Genomic DNA, 16,460 nt, shown 5'->3' with positions numbered 1-16,460 from the left:
TTTCCTGGAGGTCAGGGAGGGTGGGGGCAGAATTGAGCTAGAATGAGGTTTGAAGAATATGGTGGAAGGGAACATGCTGGGAGCCCAGACTGAGGAGGGATTGGAGAGAAAGGAGATGCAGCAGTGGTTTTGGGAAGAGGTTTGCTGAAAGGGAGGGCAAGATAAAGAGAGACCCAGGAAGCAGTGCTGAGGGGTTGGAGTGTCCTTCTAAGGTTGGCAGGGGAATACAGCATTGCCTGTTAGCCTCTGAAGAATGAAGGTCACTTATGCACACTCCAAAACCTTATTTTGACCATCAGGGGCTTGACCCACCGATACAGAAGACCAGAGACTATATGTCCATAAGTCTACTCTACGTCCATAAGTCTACTCTGACAGTAAGACTTTGTGGAAATTTTTCTAGGCCTTTAGGGGCAATCATATGCCTCTGAGGTCCTAATGAGGGCAGAGCAAGGTGAGAAAGAGGGGTATAAGGCAGGGATAACTGCCTTATCATGAGAGTTGGGACAAATAAGGGCTGTGCTGGGGAAGAAGAGATGATGAGACATGTTTTCAGTAAGGTCCCTGGCCACTCCCCTTTTACTGAGTTGGTTGGGATTGAGAGGGCATAACTATCAAAAGAAAAACAGAACACTTCCCACCCTCATATCCACCTCCACATCCATAATGAAGGAGTGCTGTCATGTGAGTACAAACCCAGAGAATGCTGCTGGCAGCATCCAAGAACCTGAGAGACATAGCCAGGTTGTGGATCCCATGTGGTTCTTTCTAGAATTTGACCTCAAGTCCCAGGACGCAGCAGTGGGGCAGTGGTAGAAGTTGATGCAGTTTTACCAAGTTTCTTCAGAACAGTAGTGAGTTTCCTTCCATTCCCAGAAATAAAGAAAAATTGTGTAGAAGGCCCTGACAAAGCATATTTTCTGTAAAAGTTCATTAGCCACAGAAGCTGTAATGGATTTTTTTACACATGTAATTCAGGAGAACTATCTAAGGATGCAGAGGCAGCCTGATGCAGTGGTTAGGGAGCTTGTGCTCTGAGATCGATGCATTTTATGAAGATGGCCAAGTTACCCACTTTCTCTGAGCTTCAGTTTTATCTGTAAAAATGGGGATAGTGACACCTACCTCATAAACTTTACCTGAAGTCTTGATGAAAGAAAGAATCCAGATTCATGATTTTTCAGAAGGCCATTTTATCTCACTTTTTTATTTTTGAAAGGAAGTTCTATGCCCCAGGATAGAACTCAAATTCCCCAGGATGGGGCTCAAATTCACAAATCCAAGATCAAGAGTCACATGCTCTATTCAATGAGCCACTAGGTGCCCCTTCACAAGGCCATTTAAAAAACCATTGTGTTGGGGCACCTGGGTGGCTCAGTGGTTGAGCGTCTGCCTTTGGCTCAGGTCATGCTCTTGGAGTCCTGAGATTAAGTCCTGCGCCGGGCTCTCTGCCAGGAGCCTGCTTCTCCCTCTGCCTGTGTCTCTGCTTCTCTCTCTGTGTCTCTCATGAATAAATAAATGAAAATCTTTTTAAAAAGTAAAAAAATAAAAATAAATTTAAAAAACCACTATATTTTCACTGGATCCTGTTTGTTCACTCAACAATTGGATGAAAATGTTTCTTGAATGGCTATTGTGCACTCAGTGTGGTGATGGCTACAAAAGAAGAGGTGCTCCCTCACCTCATTCTCCAGGCATCTGCCTCCTGGTGGGAAAGCCAAATAACATGAGATCTGGTAAGGCCCCTGTGAAACCGAATGCTCAACTATGTTGTCATTCCCTTCTGTGTCCCCAGCATTCATGAAAGCAAGGCTATGCCAGTACACTGGCTAATGTGGGATGCATGAAAGGAAGGATGTGGAGCAAAGCATTGAAAAGCAGGATTTGGAGAGGTAGAAGGAAAGATTGCATTCTAGGTACATATGTGCTGAATGAGCGAATGACTAAACAAATAAGCAAAGACAACAAAATCAGAGAACAGCAGGCATAACCGAAGACCAGCCTAAGTGGACTGCGGAAATTGTAGAGTTGTGAGGAACAAGGTAGAGACAGAGCAGGTTGTGGAAGAGCTCTGAAGATAGCAGAATCTTCTGGTAGGAACATGAGGTCTGAAGCTGAAGTAACAGAGTTGTTTTCGGACTCCTATCATTTATTGGCCATGTGACTTGAGCAAATTACTTGACCTCTCTGTACCTCATCTGGGAAAAAAAATAGGTATAACTATTAATATCTACTTTATGGCATCATTTTGAGGATTAACTGAGAGTGCATATGAAACCTAAGCATAGTGCCCAGTACCCGGTAAATGCTCCAAACTGTGAGCTTTTAGTCTCGGTATTGTTCTTATTAAAGGCTAAGAAGAAGAGTATAGATTCCATATGGAACCCACAGGGAACCAGGGAAGCTCTTGGAAATGGGAAATGGGAATGGGAAGCAGTCTTCTGTAATCACTGGGCAGCAGAGTTCAGGCTGGTCAGAGGGGAAGAGGGTCATGGCAAAGGTGTTGCCCCAAAGAGTCAAGAAGGGATGACAAAGGACTAGAAACAAGCCTTCCTCAAAAAGAGAAAGGCTGCCACCATTTGTTTAAAGCTGTGTGAAATCTAAAAAAAAATAAAAATAAAAAAAATAAAGCTGTGTGAAATCTGGAGCCTGACACACAGAGACACTCAGTAACTCTATTAAATGGACTTCTCTAGACGTTGCACAAGTTGAACAACATGTTTCTGGAGCTCACAGGTTCAATGGCAAACACTAGTGGACTTCTCTAGGTCAAGCACAGAGAGTTGTGGTTTGTGTGTGGGTTTTTGTTTTTTTTAAGATTTTATTTACTTATTCATGAGAGACAGAGGGAGGCAGAGACACAGGCAGAGGGAGAAGCAGGCTCCCTGCAAGGAGCCTGATGTGGGACTGGATCCCAGGACCCCAGGATCACACCCTGAGCTGAAGGCAGACACTCAACCACTGAGCAACCCAAGTGCCCCAAGTATAGAGTGTTTTAAAGCACTGGAGAAGTCTACTAAGACTTGGCCCCTGGCTTATTTCAGTGTCTTCTACTTAGCAAATTAATACATGTGAAAGGAAAGCCAGTGAATGTGGTTAGCTCAAGAGTGACCAGATTCTTTTTTTGTGTCAGAGTATTAAAGAAATGAGACAAATAATTATGCTTCTTGTACTCTTTCTTAGGTCACTGCTCTGCCGGAGTCTAATGGAATTGGAGGTCCAGGTCAAGGAAGAAAAGGCAAACTCATCAGTTTGTTTGTGGCCACATTCAAGGTTTCAGTTTTCATCTGAGCAAGGGGTGTCACAGTTTTGTGTTTCTTTTTCTGATCTACTTTTTCAAATTCTAATCTGCTAGTCAGGAATGCCTTCATTGCAACCGACTAAAATGCTATTCAAATTGGTTTTTTAAGAAAAAAGGAGAGAAATTTTATTTATTGGCTCATGAAACCAAAAATCCAGAGGCAAGTTTCAGGTGTAGCTGTATATAGCCACTCAAATACTATCACCAGAAATCTCCTCTCTTGCTTTCTCTGGCTCAGCTCTCTTTTCTCTGCATTCTCAGGTGGTGCCTCTGGCAGTGTCAGAATTACATTCCCACAGCAAAAAGTCCCAGCAAACAAAAGGCATTCTCTTTCCCAATAGTCTTAAGAAAAGCTCCAGGTTGGAGTCTCATTGTTTGCATTGGCTTTGGGTAACTTGGGTTTTTTCTGAATGTTTGGCTGGAGCCAAGAGATGTGACACCTTGGCTACTTCCATGCTCTCCTCTGGAGCTGAGCACCAGTGAGATTAAGCCACCACTAAACCCTACAGTTGAAAGTGTACAAGGAAGGGCTTCCCTAGGAAAATTGAAGTTTAGTTACCACAATGAGGAAGCCGATGCCAAGCAAACAAAAAACACAGCTGACCCCTAAAGGCCGCCAATACCCAAACCACAAGTCAATGGAAGGCTCCTGAAGGCACAAGTAATGCAATGGACCAATAGGTTAACATTGAATCAAGTTGAGAGTCAACCTATCTTCTGTATTTCCAGGAAAGCAGCATCCAGCGGGGAGCAAATTTCAGCACTCAGAGGTTGAGCCTTGTTGAGATCGTGGCATAGAAACTTCCATTGGTTTTACCTAAATGCACTATCCTCTCTGGAAGTATTACTTCTGAGGAAAGTGCTTCGGGAGCACTTAGTGCTTTACATGTTTGTAAAGCACCTTGAGTTCTCAAGAAGCGTTACACAAATGCGTGCATTTCTAATTGTGACTTTCTGAAGCACTGATTTCTTAAGTGGCCTGGTATTCGGATAATGATCTTAGGATCCCAGTCCTGGAGGAAAACACATTTTTCTCTTAGGCAGCTACTCAGTGGAATATGGCAATGAAATCTCCATCAACAGCTCTGAAGACTAGCCCTGAAATAATCAACCTTTATATCCATTTGCATTTATATTTCTAAAATGGATGGATAATAATAATTTAGCACATGATACATGAAGCATAAGAACTCATGGTAACATTAAATTCACATAGTTATTCAACCCATTTGCTAAGTGCCTACCATGTGCCAGGGTCTATCCCAAACTCAGAAGATGTAGGAATAAACAAAACAGATTTAGAAAATCCTTGCTTATATGAAGCTTATATTTGCAATAGTGTGTCCATATACACCTTTAACAAACTTGGCAAAGTCTCAGTGAGTGCTTCCTCTAGCCTAGACTTTCTGCCAGTGCTCTGCATACATGGATGATTCTCCACTTCCTACCGATTAAAAACAGGCTTCAGAGAGATGTAGACACCTGCTCAAGGAGCCACAGACCATGAGTGGTAGTATTAGGACTGAAATTCTTATCTCTGTATCTGCCTTTTAATTGCTACTCTCTCTTAGGCAGTGGATGGGAGGTGAAGGAGAGTGGTGGGGACTGTGGCAAACCAGGGAACAAACTCAGTGCAAAGGGAGCCGCTATTACTCAGCTCCAGCCACTTGTCACAGGGAAATGTGTTTCACTGCAGCTACATTTTCAGATTTTTCAAGAGGAGCCCACAAACAGGATTTTGATGTGAAAAGTGATTTTTATAACACTGTGAAAGCCAAAAATAATCTGTCTGGGCATAATTCGGGCTCTGGGTCTGCCGCTCTATTAGAGGTAACAGCGTGTCCAGGAGGGTCCCTGGGGTGGTGAGATTCCAGAGAGCAGCTGGGTAGAAATGTAGGTAGAGAGCTGTAAAAACAGCTGTGGTCCTTGCACAAAGCATTTCTCAGGTTGATTTCATAAGGCTAAGGTAGAAAAACGGTGCCTTGTTTACTAAAAAAAAAAGAGAAAGCAAAGTTCTTAATGAAAGGTAAGAGTGAGGAAGCAGCTGAACATTCCAACCCCACCCTGCCCCCCCCCCCCAACATGGAGGAGGTTGGCATAGAACCATCCTATGGTGGGTTGACAGGCCACGCTTATCTGAAAGGGAAAATTTAACTTCAGGGCGGGCTTCGTGTTACATCTGAGGTCCTAATAATGATCATTATGCTGTCAGAGCAAAAGACATAGTTCAAAATAATTCTCCTCCTAAAAGTCACATTCTACTTGCTTCCTGGCCCTTCCTTGCCTTCTCCACCCTGTGGCCTCCCACACTCAGCAAGCCTTTCCTCTTCCCCATCCCATTTGCCAAGGGATGACAGCCATGGGACATGGGGAGGTCTCATCCCGGGGTGGTCTGGGGTTGGAACAGAGTTGGTGGCAGCGCCTCCTCCTGTCCTGGCTTCTGGGGGAAGGGAGGGACACAGAAGAGCTTCTGTGTTTAAAAAACATTTGCACCATCAATAGAATGAAACTCTGCAAGACAATAGTTTTACTTAAAAAGTGTAAAGGAATTCCCATCCTGTAGATCTTAAAACCAGGAAACCTCTGTTTACTACAAGAATTGTTTCAGAGAGGGAGTGAAATCTGGCACATGAAAAATCTCATTTCTGTCTGCTCTCAAGATAGTAACTCTGCAGCCATATGCCATGAGTATTTCATCACAGCCAAACAGGACTGCACTGCACTGGGGACAGGTTTGCTGCTGCTGCCGCCTCATCCACCTCCTGCTACTGGAGACAGGTGGCACTGCTGTGGAAGCAATAGAAGATTAGGCACGTGCTCCTGCCTGGGACCTGACAACTCCCTATGCACCATGAGGCTTTAAGTCCCAGCTCCTCTGGGCCCTGGGAGCCTCTTCTTTGGAAAACACACAGAGTAAGGACCTAGATACTTTCTGAGCAGGACAAAACAGAAAAAACTTGTACTATGCCCTCTCCCTTACTTGGAAGATCAATTAAGATTAAGAAATGGAATGACTTATGGAGGCAGGGCAAGGCTATGATTAGAGAAGTCCAGAGTCCTATGTTCCAGCGTGGGTTCTCCTGAATCATGGCCTTGGGACCCAGAACAATTTACTAAATGTCTCGAGGCCTCCGTTTCCTCATCTGTAAAATGGGAATAATAATAGGACTGAGCACACAGAGCTGTAGTGAAGGTTGGTTGGTAGAAGCTGCTCTCTTTGCCCGGAACTCATGCAGAGTTCACCACCACTGTAAATCCCATCATGCCCCCAACATCTGCAACACAAGAGAGGGTGCAGATGCAGACATATGCTTTAATCATGGCCCCATCACGAGTTTCTGTGGCTCCCTGGGCAGGTAATCAGGAGTTACACATCATAACCAGGGCCTCTCTCTTGCAATTCTTTAGCTGCAGCAGTGGAAACCCAAGCTATCTTTGCTCTCACTATATCACTACATCCAGAGCCTTATTTTAGACGCCACCTTTGCTCGGGTTGCTGTACTGCTCTGGCCACATTCCAGATGAGAATGTACCTGCCCTGCCTCCTGCTCCAGGCCCCTGGAGAGACCAAATTGGCAGTCCCATAGGTAAGGCGTCTACCAGCGTTAGAGTGGGAGTGGCACTTGGCACTTTGTACACATGCAGTTTCTTGAGCTCTGTTCTAGACCTATTGCTTCTGACTCACTGGGACCAGTGCCTGGGGATATTGGCCTAACAAGCCCTCTAAGGGAGCAGCAGGTGCACTTTGAAGTTAGCATTTCTGGCCCTCTGCTGCCTCAAACTGCATATCTTCTCCTCAACCTGTTTCTCCTCATCTGTCCTACTTACCTGGATCATTATCCCCCAGGGGAGATAGGCCTTCAAGCCACAGGCCAGTTGGGCCCCCAGCTTCAGGATAGGCCCAGTCACCTCTTTGTAGAGTTTGCCCTTCTTCCTGCCCGGCCTGTTGAGGCCTTCTCCGTGATGTCACTTCAGAACCAGTGGTCCTGCTCTCCACCTGACCCTTCTGGAGGTCTTGATCTGAAATGTACACCTGGTCCTGATACTCCCTTACTCAACATTCTTTAGGGTTTTTCTGTCTTCTGACAGGCTCAAAAGCCTCTCCCTACAGCTTTCAGTCTCCTGCCACTTCCACTCCTACAGAAAACTCCAAGCAGACTGACATTATGCTCAGGTCTTCGAATGTTCTGTGGGGCTGCATGCCTCTGGGCTTGTATAGACACAGTACCCTCCACTGTAATATCCTTTCTCCTCTGCTGCTTTTCCTTAAATCTTGACTGAAATGTCACCTCCTCCAAGAAGTCTTCCCAGGAGTGCTGACTAGTCCCTCCTTTATCCTCGTACACTCCCCAAATATATATCACCCATGACCCTATTTTGCTTTTATTTGCTTATGTGTTTCTGCCCTACTAGACCCACTAGAGAGATGTGCATTTTATTCATTTCAAATTCTAAACCTTTATCAGGGTTGATAAGGTCCTTCATGATCCGGTTCTTGCCCCCCTCTCCACCCTGTCTCCTACCACTTCAGTTACACTTGGCCTTCAGACTGTTGCCAATAGCACCAAACTCCTTCCTGATTCTGGGTCTTTGTTCCCGCAGTGACCTCTTCCTAGAATGCACTCCCCTAGATCTTTCCATGGCTGACTCCATCTTGACATTCAGATCTCTGCTCCCATGTCACCTCCTCAAGAGTCCTTCCTTGCTCAACCAATCAAAAGTAGTCTTACTTCCCCATTTTTTCTCTTATGGTACTCTGTTTTCTTCCCTTTGGAGCACTCATCACACGCTATAGCTACCTCTTGTTTCAAATCAGCCTATGGGGCACCTGGGTGGCTCACTCAGTTGAGCGTCTGCCTTTAGCTCAGGTTGTGATCCCGGGGTCCTGGGCTTGAGTCCCACATCAGGCTCTGTGCTCAGCAGGGAGTCTGCTTCTCCCTCGCCTCTGCCCCTCCCCGTTTGTGCTTGCTCTCTCGCTCAAATAAATAAAATCTTTAAAAAACAGTAAAATAAAACGAGCCTTATTGAAGTGTAATTTACATAAATAAAAGACGAGTTTTAACAAATATTCATATATCCACCACTCTACTCAATATATAATTTCCAAAACCTATCCAATTTTCCTGATCCTTCTTTCCAGTCAATATTCCCCACTCCCTACCCACCTATGACCAGCCCCAGCCAACCACTCCCTACTTCCTGTTCCCATGGCTTCCTTTTGCTTGTTCTAGAACTTCATTTAAATGTAATCAAAAAATAAAAAAATAAAAAAAAATAAATGTAATCATATGGGGCCACCTGGGTGGCTTACTCAGTTAAGTGTCTGCCTTTGGCTGGAGTCATAGTCCCACGGCCTGTTGGTGTGTGTGGGTGGCCTACTCCTCCTTCTCCCTCTACCCCCCCCCCCCATTCTTGTGCTCTCTCTCCCCCTCTAAAATAAATAATAAAATCCTAAAAAAATAATAAATGTAATCATATGGTATATATTCTTCAATCTGGCTTCTTTTACTCTGCTTAACGTTCTGGAGGTTTATTCATGTTGTAGCACTTATCAGTATTTGTTTTTTTTATTGAGTACCAAGAAATTGTATGAATATTCCACAATGTATCTCTTTGCCTATTGATGGACACCTGGGCTATTTCCAGTTTGGGGCTATTATAAATAAAGCTGCTTTGACAATTCATGTTCAAGTCTTCTTGTGGACCTCCATTTTTATTTCCTTCAGGTAAATAAGTATAATGGAGATCACTGGGGAGATGGTATGTATATGTTTAAATTTTTATAAGATACTGCCAATCTTCTTTCCACAGTGTTTTTCCATTTCACACTGCTACCAGCAGCATATGAAAATTCCAGTTGGTCCATATCCTTATCAACACCTACTACCATTCTTTCCAATTTCAGCCATTCTAATGGGTGTATGGTGTCATCTCATGTTTTTAATTTACATTTTCCTAATGGCTAGTAATATTGGACAAGTTTTCACATGCTTATGGATATTTGTATATCTTCTTTTATTTTTTATTTATTTTTAAAAAATATTTTATTTTTATTTATTCATGACAGACACACAGAGAAAGAGAGAGAGAGAGAGAGAGGCAGAGACACAGGCAGAGGGAGAAGCAGGCTCCATGCAGGGAGCCCGACGTGGGACTTGATCCTGGGTCCCCAGGATCACACCCTGGGCCAAATGTAGCTGCCAAACTGCTGGGCCACCAGGGCTGCCCTGTATATCTTCTTTTAAAGTATTTGCCAAAGTTTTTTGCCATATTTTAATTTGGTTTTTGCCTTCTTCTTGAGTTATATATTTCTCTGTGTGCTGTGCATGCAAATTATTGTCAAAAATATGTAATGAGGGGCACCTAGGTGGCTCAGTAGTTGAGCATCTGACTTCGGCTCAGGTCATGATCCCAGGGTCCTGAGATCAAGTTCCGCATCGGGCTCCCCATAGGGGAGCCTGCTTCTCCCTCTGCCTGTGTCAGTCTGTGTCTCCCATGAATAAATAAATAAAATCTTAAAAAAATATATGTATCAAAAAACTTTCTTCTATTCTGTGACTTACCTTTCATATTCTTAATGCTGCTTCTGCCCCCTTTTATGATTAGTTCTACCTGTGATCTAAGAGAACTCTGCCTATCCTGAGGTCATGTCAATTTTCTCCTAGAAGCTTTATAGTTTTTCTTTATTAAATCCTTAGTTCTTTGATCTATTTCAAGTATGTTGTGAGGTAGGGATTGAGACCCATTGTTTTCCTTTTTGATATTCAGTTACTAGAGCACCATTTGTTGAAAATTCTATCCCTTCAACTGTAGTTATTTAAATTTTGTTTCTTTTTTAAAAGTATTATTTGTCTCTCCCACTAGACTATGGGCTCCATATATTTGTTCTAATTTAACCTGGGCTTTTTTCCATCCCTGCTACCTCCTCGCAGGTAGAGAAAGCAGAGAAAGGGCTTATTTGCAAGTCACTTCCAGCACTGATTCTAGGGAACAGGAGCAGGCGGGTGGAGAGAGCAGATGGGAAGGAAAGAAAGCCAGGACGTGGTGTGCTATGGAGCTGGTCACCACTGTGGGCAATGGGGGCTCCATCCTGCGGAGGTCTGCACCTGAGAACCTCTACCCAGTGTTAGAGAAGAGAGTAAACATCCCCTAACCAAATAGAGCTCCATTGGTCAGGGGTTGCCCCAGCAGGATTAACCTCAGACCTGCAGACAGAAGCCCTGAGCAGAAAGCAAGAGTCCTGGGGAGCAGCTAAACCAAGTGGTTTCCACCTGCTCCAAGCTGGTTGCCAGGATGCCAGATGACTAAAAGGTGGGTCAGAAGGATGACAAGAGGGTCACAAGTTTCTGACACACATTCATTAAACAAGTATTTATCGAGTGTCTCCACTGTGCCAAGCATTGTGTTAAGCAGTGGAGATAGTCATACAAAGCCAATCCCTGCCTGTGTAAGGGAGGCAGACAGCAAGCAATTCAGTGACTGACACATATTATACCAAGAAGAGGTAAGTGCCAGGAAAAAAAATAAAACAGGGTAAGAGAATTGTGAAGATGAGTGCAGATATAGGGCTTATTTTGACCATCAGCAAGTTTCTCTGAGAAGCTGGTGTTAGAGAGAATGAACCATGTGGATACCTGAGGCAAGAACATTCCAAGCAAAAGGAACTAGGAGAGAAAAGCCTTGAGGGAAAGCTAGCTAGCTTAGGGCGTTGGAGAAACCACAGGAGTTCATTGGGGCTGTACCAGAACTAGAGGCAGAGTCTCTAAGAGGTGGAGGAAGCCAGTCTGGCAGGCCTCAGAAATGAGTTTGAATTTGATTCTGTGATGGGAAGCCACTAGAGGGCTTTAAGAAGAGTTTTAACTTGATTTTATTTATGATTTAAAAGTTATGGGAGATATCGTCACACATATATTAAAATGGTTAGAATTTATTTACTTTTAATCTATCCATTTGAGAGAGAGAGAGAGAGGTGAGTGAGCATGGGTGGGGGAAGGGCAGAGAGAGAGAGAGAGACAGACAGAGACAGAGACAGAAGAAGGCTACCCCACTGAGCAGGGAGCCTGATGTGGGGCTTGATCTCAGGACCCTGGGATCACGACCTAAGCTGAAGACAGATGCCTAACCAACCGAGACACCCAGGTGCCCCACGGCTAGAATTTTTTTGAAAAAGTGGTAATAGCTAGGACTGGCAGGGTGCAGAGCAATGACAACTCTCACACATGCTGCTGGGAATGTGAGCCAGTGTGCAGAAGATTTTGGCAGATTCACAGAAGGACAGACTTAACTGTGCAACCCAGCGATCCTACTCCTAGGTATTTACTCAAGTGAAATGAGCCTTAAGTTCTCACGTAAACCTGTACCAAATGTTCGCAACTTTATTTTTTTTTAATTTTTATTTATTTATGATAGTCACAGAGAAAGAGAGAGAGAGGGGCAGAGACATAGGCAGAGGGAGAAGCAGGCTCCATGCACCGGGAGCCTGACGTGGGATTCGATCCCGGGTCTCCAGGATTGCGCCCTGGGCCAAAGGCAGGCGCTAAACCTCTGCGCCACCCAGGGATCCCGCAACTTTATTTATCATAAACAATTTACATGTCCTTCAACTGGAGGACAGCTAATCTGCAGTCCATCTGTGTAAGAATGCTTACTACTCAGCCATTACAGGATATGGACTGGTGATAATACACATGACAAACTAGACGGACCTCAAGGGCAGTATGCTTAGTGAAAAAAAACTTCAATCTCAAAAGGTGGCATACTACTGTATGATTTCATGTATAGAACATTATCAAAATGATAAGACTGTAGAGTCAGAGAAAAACTTAGTAGACCAGGGACAGGGAGGCATGAAGTGAGAGTGAGTGTCCCTACAGAGAGGTAGAACTAGAGAATCTTTCCATGGTGAGGTCACAGTTACCTACCACGGCTGTGGTGGTAGATACACAGATCCATACACAAGATTAAGTGCATAGAACTATACACACATCCATGCACACAAATGAGTGCAGGTTATAAAATGGTGAATACAGAATAAGGTCTGCAGTGTGATTATCAGTAATGTACCAATGTCAGTGTTCTGATTTGGAGAGTTTCCTACAGCTCTTTTTAAGATGTCACCATTGCAGGAAGCTGGTTAAATGCTACACAAGACTCTAATTTTTTGCATCTTCCTGTGAGTCTATAATTATTTCAAACTAAAAATTAAGAAACAAAGTTCTGACAGTTGGGTAAAAAGTTACAAAAGACTTTTTTTTGAAATAGGGGATGTTTACAAATGGATGGGTAGTAGATGGCACTTGAGAATCCTTGTCAACTTGCTCAGTGGGATATGCTTACCAATTGTCTTCATTCTTAGGTAACACATGTTGAAGCTTTATAGGGGAAGTGTCAAGGTCTATAAAGTACTTTTGAATGGTTCCAAATATATGCCTATGTATAGACATCATTTTAAAATATAGCAAAATAGAAACAATTATTGAATTTAGGTAGTAGGTTTATAGGCGTTCACTGCATTATTCTTTTAACTTTATATTTGAACATTTTTGTAATAAAAATTTGAAAGAAAGGAAAAGGCATGAACTGCTGATATGTATAACAATAGGGATAAATCTCAAAACATCATGCTAAGTAAAGAAGCCAGATTCAAAAGGCTACATACTGAAAGATTCCATTTTGTAAAAGTCAAAATACAAGGATAGCCCTCAAATTAAAGGCTGCCAATGGCTGGAGATGGGGGGAGGGGCTGGCCACTAAAGAGTAACAAAATATTCAGGAGGTGATGAACATATTCTATATTTTGATTGTGATGATGGTTACATGACTGTGTTTGTCAAAACTCATAGAACTTTGCACTAAAAAAGGTGAATTTTAATGTGTGTAAGTTACACCAAAAAATAGGGGAAAAAAAGCAGAGGAAGTTATCACGTGCAGAACCATTAAAAAAGCAAGCTACATGAGGGCAAAGATCGTCTCCGTCCTAGGTTGTTCATTGTGCTTACACTTGGGATCTAATAAGCACTGAGTATTAGCTAGTATGTGCAGTAAGGGTTTTTTTTCCCCAATAGGGGAAACAGACCCTGTGCTGTGCAGCGTGGTGTGGTAGACTGGGCACAGAGCACCTGCTTGATGGGTAATTTGGCCTTATCTTACTCACATCGATTTGCTGTTTCCCTGCTGCATCATCTGGAACGGCGAGGTCCTGTAGTGTCCTGCATCCTGGTGCTGTCTGGCCAGGGAGACTCTGTGGCCCATCTCAGGGACCTGAGTGTCAGGAAGTGAACAAGCAACAGTGTCAGGAAGTGAAAACTGGCTGCTCCAACAGAAGCGGAAGTGAAGGAATTTCCCTTTCTCTGGAGACTTGTCAATCAAAACCAAACTTCTTTCTCTGAGGATTAGCTCCTTTTATTTTTTTATTTTTATTTTTTTGGATTAGCTCCTCTTAAAGAGAAGGAAGAACTTATAAATTCCCTTTGCAAGCCTAAAAATGCTAAATAAACATGACACTTCGTTTTTCCTACCTCATAATAACTACCATGTAGCTTTCTCAGCGCCGGGTCCCTCCATGGGGGCTGTGTTATTCTCATAGCAGTTGAATGTGGTGGCTCCTGTTAAGAGCCCATGGTACGGGTGAGGGAGCTGAGGCTCGCAGAGGGGAAGGGACTTGTCCTTGGCCACCCCTGGGGTGCTGTGCCAGCTAGCCCTGCACTTACCTGCTCTGCCACTTGGCCTTTCACAGAGCGCTCTCCCTTTTGAGCCACTAGCCCTACCTCTACCCAGGGGACAGCTTTTAGGTAGAGTCACCGTGGGTTTAGCAGCACCATGTGCAGGCGGAAGTCTCTCCCTCTGGCACAGAGTGGGATGATCTCCCTACCGTGGGGTGAGTGGTCGCATCGGGTCAAACATGGAAGGTAAGGGGAGGTGTGGGGGTGAAGGAAGTGGAGGGCAGGGAAGAACAGGTACAAAACAGCTAGAAGCTAGCTGAAGATGCTCTTTCTAGCTTTAAAAAAATACAGGCATTAGGGGATACAGATTTTTTTTAAAAGATTTTATTTATTTATTCATGAGAGACACAGGGAGAGAGGCAGAGACACAGGCAGAGGGAGAAGCAGGCTCCATGCAGGGAGCCCCATGGGGGACTCGATCCCAGGACCCCAGGATCATGACTTGAGCCAATGGCAGACTCTCAACCACTGAGCCACCCAGGTGCCCCAGGAACACAGATTTTTAACCCAGTTTATTAGAGGGGAGAAGGAGGGGGAAGCACAGCTTATGGAGTAAGAAAGAGCTTCTATTGGGACCTCAGAAGTGGACCCAGGGCTCAATGATAATGACAAGAAAGATAGTGCTAGGTGCTGAGCTAAATAAACACTCCACATGGATGACCTCAAGTAGCTTTTCTGTTATTTTCATTTCCATTTTCAGATTAGAAAATGGAGGCCCAGGGACGCCTGAGTGGCTCAGTGGTTGGGTGTCTGCCTTTTGCTCAGGTCAGGATTTCCATGTCCAGGGATCGAGTCTGCATTCAGCTCCCTGCATGGAGCCTGCTTCTCCCTCTGCCTGTGTCTCTGCTTCTCTCTCTCTGTGTCTCTCATGAATAAATAAATAAAATCTTAAGAAAGAAGAAGAAAGAAAGAAGAAAGAAAGAAAGAAAGAAAGAAAGAAAGAAAGAAAGAAAAAAAAAATAGAGGCCCAAAGAGTCCATACACCAACTCACACATTTTCCTATGTATAGATTCATAAAATACTTGGAGCAAGACTAGGAAGGACACTCATGAAACCAACAGTAGTTACCAGAGGAGGGCGGTGAGTGTGAAAAAGGGACAGCTTTTTATGGTATTGTGTAATATATTTTAAAAACATGTATTTATTCATTCACGAGACAGAGAGAGAGAGGCAGAGACACAGGCAGAGGCTCGGAGAAGCAGGCTCCCTGCAGGGAGCCAGTTGTAGGACTCGATCCCAGGACCCCGGGACCACACCCTGAGCTGAAGGCAGACGCTCAACCGCTGAGCCACCCGGCGCCTCTGTAATATATATACATATATATTTAACCATGGGAATGGCACCGTGGGTGTGTCCTCAACAACAGCAGAAAGGTAGGAGGTTGTAAAGTCGGCGCCCAAGGATCCCGTGACTGACTTGGAGCAGCGTCTCAGATCGCAGCTCAGTCCTTACCCCGCCCCGCCCCGCCCCGCCCCGCCCCGCGCCACACCTTTCCGCGCGAGCCTGGTGCCGGCCCCGCACTCCCGGCCGTGCAGAGCGGGGAGGCTGAGGACTTCTGAGAGGAGGCGGCCTTCTCCGGGCTTCCTGGGGACAGTCGCGCACCTCGGCCTTGCCGGTCGCTCGGGTTCCAGCCCGGGGCGCGCCCCGTCGCGGAGCAGACGCCCGGCCAATCAGACCCGGGTGATGCCACGCCGGAGAGAAGTGGCAGGAAATCAAGGTCAAGGCCCCGGACACAATGGGGCCATTGTCGCCTCCAGTCAGTTGACTCTCAAGCCTCAGTTGCCCTTCCACCCTCGCTCTTTGTCAGCCGCGCGCCCCGCCAGGAGGCCACCCGGGCCCACCGCCTCTTTTTCGGCCTTCGCGGGAGGGAAGCCGCGCTCCGAATCCCGCCCCTGACGGGGGAGCCCGGTCGCCCCCGCAGTCGGCTACGGCCACCAGGTGGCGACAGAGCACCACACTTCCGAGGGCGGGAGGGCGGGAGGGCGTGGGGGGCGGGGGTGCCAGCCTCGTCCGCTCCGCCCGGGGCTCGGGGCCCTTCCGTTGTAGCCACAGAAGTGAAGTTCTATTTTCCCTTCACCTTTTACTCTGGGGTCACCAGGATCTGGAAACTCAGGGGCTTTTTTCCTCCGCAAATGGCAAAATGGCCGTGGGCCGCAGCAGTTTTCTTTGATGGAGAGGAGAACGCGGGCGCCTGGGGGGCTCGGCTGTAGAGCCTCCGCCTTCGCTCCGGTCGTGATCCAGTCCCGCATCTGGCTCCCCGCAGGGGGCCTGCTTCTCCCTCTGCCTGTGTTTTTGCTTCTCTCTGTGTGTCTCTCTCATGAATAAATAACATCTTTAAAGAGAGAGAGAGAGAGAGAGAGGAGAAGGAAGGGAAACCTCTTAATACCTCGCAGGTGAAACCGACATCTGTCAATGGTGTCAGGGCATAACTGCCATC

At 45.4% G+C, this 16,460-nt stretch overlaps 1 long non-coding RNA gene across 1 annotated transcript; it reads right to left on the bottom strand.

Moving 5' to 3' along the window:
* Positions 1-3,271: 3,271 nt before the first annotated feature.
* Positions 3,272-15,962, bottom strand: LOC144313964 (uncharacterized). Its single transcript, XR_013379613.1, has 3 exons — positions 15,513-15,962; positions 13,455-13,561; positions 3,272-5,290 (listed from the first exon to the last, which is right to left on the bottom strand). It is a non-coding gene; the product is annotated as an uncharacterized LOC144313964 (long non-coding RNA).
* Positions 15,963-16,460: the final 498 nt, after the last annotated feature.

Source organism: Canis aureus, chromosome 5, assembly GCF_053574225.1.
Source record: "Canis aureus isolate CA01 chromosome 5, VMU_Caureus_v.1.0, whole genome shotgun sequence".
Classification (NCBI taxonomy): domain Eukaryota; kingdom Metazoa; phylum Chordata; class Mammalia; order Carnivora; family Canidae; genus Canis; species Canis aureus.
The sequence above is the reverse complement of the archived record's forward strand: the minus strand, read 5'-3'. Positions and strand labels throughout refer to the sequence as shown.